Consider the following 6,392-nt stretch of genomic DNA (forward strand, 5'->3'; position numbering starts at 1 on the left):
CCAAGTACAGGCACGTATCTAGTCGATACTACTATGATTTCGTTGGTATTTTTTGGCATCACAACATCTTCTTTCGTTTAAAAAAAATATATATTATGTTTATAAACTCAGGAAATATGTCCATGGCCACATGAGGACTTTAAATATGGCCAATGTATGATCCTGTAACTACTTGGTATCGGATTGATACCCAAATTTGTGGTATCATCCAAAACTAATGTAAAGTATCAAATAACAGAAGAATAAGGATAAGAAGTTATCTAACAATTAGGAAACAATACGTGAAGCTAGGCGAACACACATCTACAACGCTAAATATATCCTGTGGTGTACCTCAGGGATCAATACTAGGACCTAAATTATTCAATCTCTATATAAATGACATTTGTAAAGTTACAAAAGATTTAAAGTTAGTATTATTTGCGGATGATACAACAGCGTTTTGTTCAGGAGAGAACACACAGAAGATAATACAAATAATAACAGAAGAAATTAACAAATTAAAAAGATGGTTTGACAAAAACAGACTATCGTTGAATCTAAGTAAAACTAAAATAATGCTATTTGGTAACAGTAGAAGAGAAAGTCAAACACAAATACAAATAGACAGAGTAGAAATTGAAAGAGTAAATGAAACCAAATTTCTAGGTATAATGACTGATGATAAATTGAACTGGAAATCTCATGTAAAAAATATAACATAAAGTAGCGAGAAACACATCAATAATGAATAAAGCAAAACATGTTCTAGACCAAAAATCACTTCATATTCTCTACTGCTCGCTAGTGTTACCATATCTGAGTTACTGTGTAGAAATATGGGGAAATAACTACAAAAGTGCACTTCATTCACTAACGGTATTACAAAAAAGATCAGTTAGAATAATACATAATGTTGGATATAGAGAACATACAAATCCTTTATTTATTGAATCAAAAATACTGGAATTCCATGACATAGTGAATTTGCAAACAGCTAAAATTATAAACAAAGCAAACTATAACCTGCTACCCAAGAATATACAACAATTCTTCTCAAAAAAAGAAGAGAAATATAATCTTAGAGAAAAATGTAATTTAAAACATTTGTATGCACGTACAACACTTAAGACCTTCAGTATATCTTTATGTGGAATTACATTATGGAATGGATTAAGCAAAGCAATCAAACAATGTACTAATATGATCCACTTCAAGAAACTCTTCAAACTTAAAGTGTTTACAAAGTACAAAGAACAAGAACCATGACAAACATTCTCAATTCATTTCATCCATCCATTCATTCATTCATTCTCAAAATAAACTTACTTATCTCATCATATGAAATAGGACTTACTTCACCAATTATTATTATTAAATTATTATTATTTTTATTGTGATTACTTATGGAGTATATTGTGAATAAATTGTGAACAGGAAGTGAACAAAAAGTCTTAGCAACTGTTATGTAAAAGAAAAGGGGTAGGATTAATTAAGCTCTGCTTCTTCCTACTCCTTTTCGAACATGTTGAAAAGAGAAACTGGAAATGGTGATGTATCATGTTGTATGCTTGCATGTTCGAAATAAACTCAAACTCAAACTCAACTCAAACTCAAACTAAGTGATTATTACATTTTAACAGAAGTGTAGATAGAACATGTTAAAAAAGAAAGTAAGCAGATATTAACAGTAAATGAACAAGTAGATTAATAATTAATTTTCAACCACTTGTCCTTAATAATGTTGACAAAATAATAGAATGATAAATGACAGAATATGTTACTGCATATGTCAGCAGGCTAATTAGGAGTCTTTGTTTGTTTACTTACTACTAAAAGACAAGTTGTCTAGTATGTTCACTATTTTATTTAAGGACTTAACTGCAATAAGAAACATATGTTTAATGTAAGATTTTTTGTTAAAATAAAGCCAATAATGCAATTTTTTTTTTGTGGTTCCCTTTATTTAGAAAAGTACCGAAAAGTATCGAAATCATTTTAGGACCGGTACCGGTACCAAAATATTGGTATCGTTACAACACTACTCTGCTCCAGTGGTTTTTGGCCTTTTTTCAGAAAAAATAAGGGATTGTACTTTAAGGAATTCCTCCTACAGACTTTGGACAAATGAGTTGTGGTTAAAATTACAGATACTACACATAGAGGTAATGACAAATTTCTAAAAATGTTGCCTACGCCATAAGATGTGTGCGTGGCATGGCGGCAAACATTGCTTTAATGATTCGCCACAAAACACGAAATGTTAATTCAGCTACACAAATTCAGATCTCGATCTTCCATCCATCCATCAATTTTCTACCGCTTGTCCCTTTTGGGGTCGCGGGGGGTGCTGGAGCCTATCTCAGCTGCATTCGGGCGGAAGGCGGGGTTCACACTGGACAAATCGCAACCTCATCGCAGGGCCAACACAGATAGACAGACAACATTCACACTCACATTCACACACTAGGGCCAATTTAGTGTTGCCAATCAACCTATCCCCAGGTGCATGTCTTTGGAGGTGGGAGGAAGCCGGAGTACCCGGAGGGAACCCACGCAGTCACGGGGAGAACATGCAAACTCCACACAGAAAGATCCCGAGCCCGGGATTGAACTCAGGACTATGCAGGATCTTTGTATTGTGATCTTATTTTGTAGAAATGATGATGACACCCTGAAGTGCCTTGATGGCTCAGTGCCTGTTCCTACCTACTCGTAATGGGTGGAGCCAAGCCGCGAGAACAGCCACATGCCATCACCAATCTAACACTTTAGTTGATCTGAGACAAATACTAAGCTGATGGGTGATAATAAATTGCAAACAAAAAGTTTTGCAAATAACAGGATGTGGGCGTGGAATGCCACCAAACTTTGATCTGATGGTTTGCCACAAAACACAAAATGTTAACTCAATTTTACAAGTTCAGATCTTGATCCTAATTGCTACAATTGACAATGACAGTCTGAAGTAGCTTTGTTTTATTTCATTTTATTTTACTTTATTTTATTACAGCCCGAGCAGTGGAGCAAGCCCCGCAGGGGCTATGCAGAGCCCCACAAGGGCCCCATTGAAATTGGAAGCATTTAGGATGGTCTCTGAAATATCACAAAATCTCATAACTTCATCTCCAAGTCACAACAACGACAGAAGAAAGTTTGTGTAGAAGTTGTGTGTGAACGCTGAAGAGCCAAAGCTGAACTGAAATGCTGCAAGGAAAATATAAACTTGGAAGGTGAAAAATTGCTAGTCTTCATGTTTTGATGCTGGAATAGTTTGACAAAATACTGAAGAAAGCCTTAATGTTTTCTCAAGAACAGAGAAAGATTTGTTGGGGAATGCAGAAGTTTCGGATAATTCGGAATGTTGGGATAAGTAAGAATTTTGGGAGGTGAGGGAAAACTGTTTGTCCGAATGTTTTGAAAGTTTTCAATTTGGAATGGTCTGAGTCAGTTGAGAAATGTGGGAGACAGGAAGCTGTAAAAAAAAACAACTAAAGTGTCTACACTTCACTTTGTTATTGAGGAATGTGCCGAGATTAAGTCCAAAATTAAATGAACATTATGTGGCTCTGAAAACTGTTGGTAGTAGTTAAGCATAAAAAGTGACAGAATAGGAATAAAAAAACGTTGGTGCAAAATATTGTGTGAATGCTCCTCAGCATACAATAACTAAGAGTTCAGTTAGCACCATCTGCTGGCGGATTTAGTTTTGTTGTACCAAATAAAAATAACTGACAAGCTCATAAAAACAAGTCTTCCTATTAATTACAGAATGAAAAATGCCTACCTCTTTAGGACCAACCTTTCTAGATATATAAAGATTTGTATTTGTATTTACATTTGTGCAATATTATGATAAAAGTTGGTATTTTACTCGATAACAGTCGCAATTGTAAAAGAAAAGCTTAAAATGTTGGCAATTTTATGAAAAGAGTCGTAATTTTACTCGACAAAAGTCACAATTTTATGAGAACATTTTAAAATTTTGGCAAATATAAAATAATAATTGGAATTTTACTTGAAAAAATTATGACAAAATTGATAATTTTCCGCAAAAAAATGCCCGTGTTTCACAAGAACAACAAAAACTTTGGCAATATTGTGATAAAAGTCAGAATTTCATATGACAAATGTCACCATTTTGCATTAAAAAGTAATAATTTTACATAAAAAAGTAATACTTTTACGAGAAAATATTAAATATTACAGAAACAGAAAGTATATGATAAATTGTTCTCAATTTTAATAGGAAACAAGTCGACACATTTTGAGAAAAAGACTGCTTTTAGTTATTTTCCATCCATCCCTTTCCTACCGCTTGTCCCTTTTGGGGTCGCTGGAGCCTATTTCATTTTTTTGAATTTTTTGTTGGTAATTGGTTTTTTATCTTCATTACTTACTTCAAGTTATTACAGTATGTCTCAGCACAGAATATCCAACATGGAGAGAGGTTCAAGAGGTTGTAAAGCATGCGAGATCAGCTTCTGCCCCAGGTCCCAGCGGTATACCTTACAAAGTGTACAAGAAATGCCCTAAGCTCCTACACAGGCTGTGGAAGCTTATGCGGGTGATATGGGCCAAAGGAACCGTACCAACAAGCTGGAAAAGGGCAGAAGGGTGCTTTGTGCCGAAAGAACGAGGATCCACACAGATCAGCCAGTTCCGAACCATTTCCTTGCTCAGTGTGGAGGGGAAAATCTTCTTTTCAGTGCTGGCCAAAGAATGAGCTCCTTCATGACACGGAATGGATATATTGACACCTCTATCCAGAAGGGCGGTATCGAAGGGTTCTCTGGGTGCCTGGAGCATACAGGGGTCCTCAGCCAACGTATCCAAGAAGCAAAGGAGAAGAAAGGCAACCTAACAGTAGTCTGGCTTGATTTTGCTAATGCATATGGGTCAATTCCCCATAACGTGATCCAAGTGGCTATGGACCATTACCACATCCCACATCACATCCAGGGGATGATCACCAGCTACCTGGGAGATATTAAGTTACAATTCCAAGCAGCCATGTTCACAACAAAATGGCAGCCAGTGGAGAAAGGAATAGTGACAGGGTGCACCATCTCCCCCATCTTGTTTGTCATGGGAATGAACCTGATCATCTCTGCAGCGATCATAAAGTCAAGAGGACCAAAGACTGTAGCAGGAAGCCAACAACCAGCAATCAGGGCATTCATGGATGATCTTACCGTGATAACACCAACTCACGTGCAGGCAAGATGGGTCCTGGCGGAACTGGATTGTATGGCTACTTGGGCAAAGATGATCTTCAAGCCCAAGAAATCAAGGTGTCTGGTGATCTAAAAGGGAAAAACAACGGTAAAGTTCAAGCTGCTTGTTCAATCCCGAGCATCCAGGGGAACCCTATTAAATGCCTCTACTCCTCCTACTTATAGCGCACACAGTCACACATATATAGGACTTTGGGGATTGTCCTGCGGGGAGGCATGGCGGGGGGTTGAGGATGCCTCCAATGGGGCTCCAGTCCTCCTGTCTTGTCCCCTGCTCGTCCATCCCTCAATCTTAGCTGCATATTAGACACTTAGGATTTGGGGGGCTTGGTTTGGTTGGGACCCACCATGACCTTGATGTCCCCCAATTTTAATCGCATTATTAGTTCCCACAAGCATACATATCTCACTCACGCTACAGTACACACATCAATAGGGACTGGAGGTCGGCTGTAACGGCTGACCTCCTAATTTTAACTACACAGTAGACACTCTGGGGGCCTTGTACACATGCATGGGGGGTTTGGGGTTCGGCGCACCCCTCATTGCCTCGTCGGCCGGCGGGGACTGCGGTCTGGTGGCCTGCCAGGCTTTTATTCATTTATTATTGTTATATATTTTTTTTTATTTTTAATGTATTTATTATTTTTATTTTTATTATTTACTTATTTTTATTTTATTTTATTTTTTAAATTGTATTTTTTATTTTATTTTATTTTTTTATTTTTTATTTTTTTAATCTTATTATTTATTTGTGTGTGGCGTCGCGCGGGTCTCACTTCCTGTTGGGTGTGGCCCGACCTTGCGCTGTGGGGTCTCTGTTGGTGACTTGGTGTGGTGGCGGCGCAGCCCCCGTGTCTGGTCTGGATGCTGTGTCTCGGTTGTTTGGGCGGTGGTGTGTTTGTGCGGGTTTGGGTTGGGGTGGGGGGCCTTTTGGTTGGGGGGGTTGTTGGTGTCTCTTGTTTGCGTGTTGGCGTTCGGGCTGACTGGCGGGCTGGCGCCGGCTGGTCTCCGTGGCCCTGGTGGCGTGTGGTTGCTGGTCGCAGTTTTTTTTTGATCGCTTTGATTTGATTGGCTGGTGCTGGCTGTCTGGGGTTATTGCGGCTGCTGTTTCTGCTGCCGTTTGTTTGTGGTGTGGGCGCCCGTGGCTGCTGGGTCTGGTGCAGGGGTGTGGCT

Source organism: Nerophis lumbriciformis, linkage group LG11 (genome assembly GCF_033978685.3).
Source record: "Nerophis lumbriciformis linkage group LG11, RoL_Nlum_v2.1, whole genome shotgun sequence".
Taxonomy (NCBI): domain Eukaryota; kingdom Metazoa; phylum Chordata; class Actinopteri; order Syngnathiformes; family Syngnathidae; genus Nerophis; species Nerophis lumbriciformis.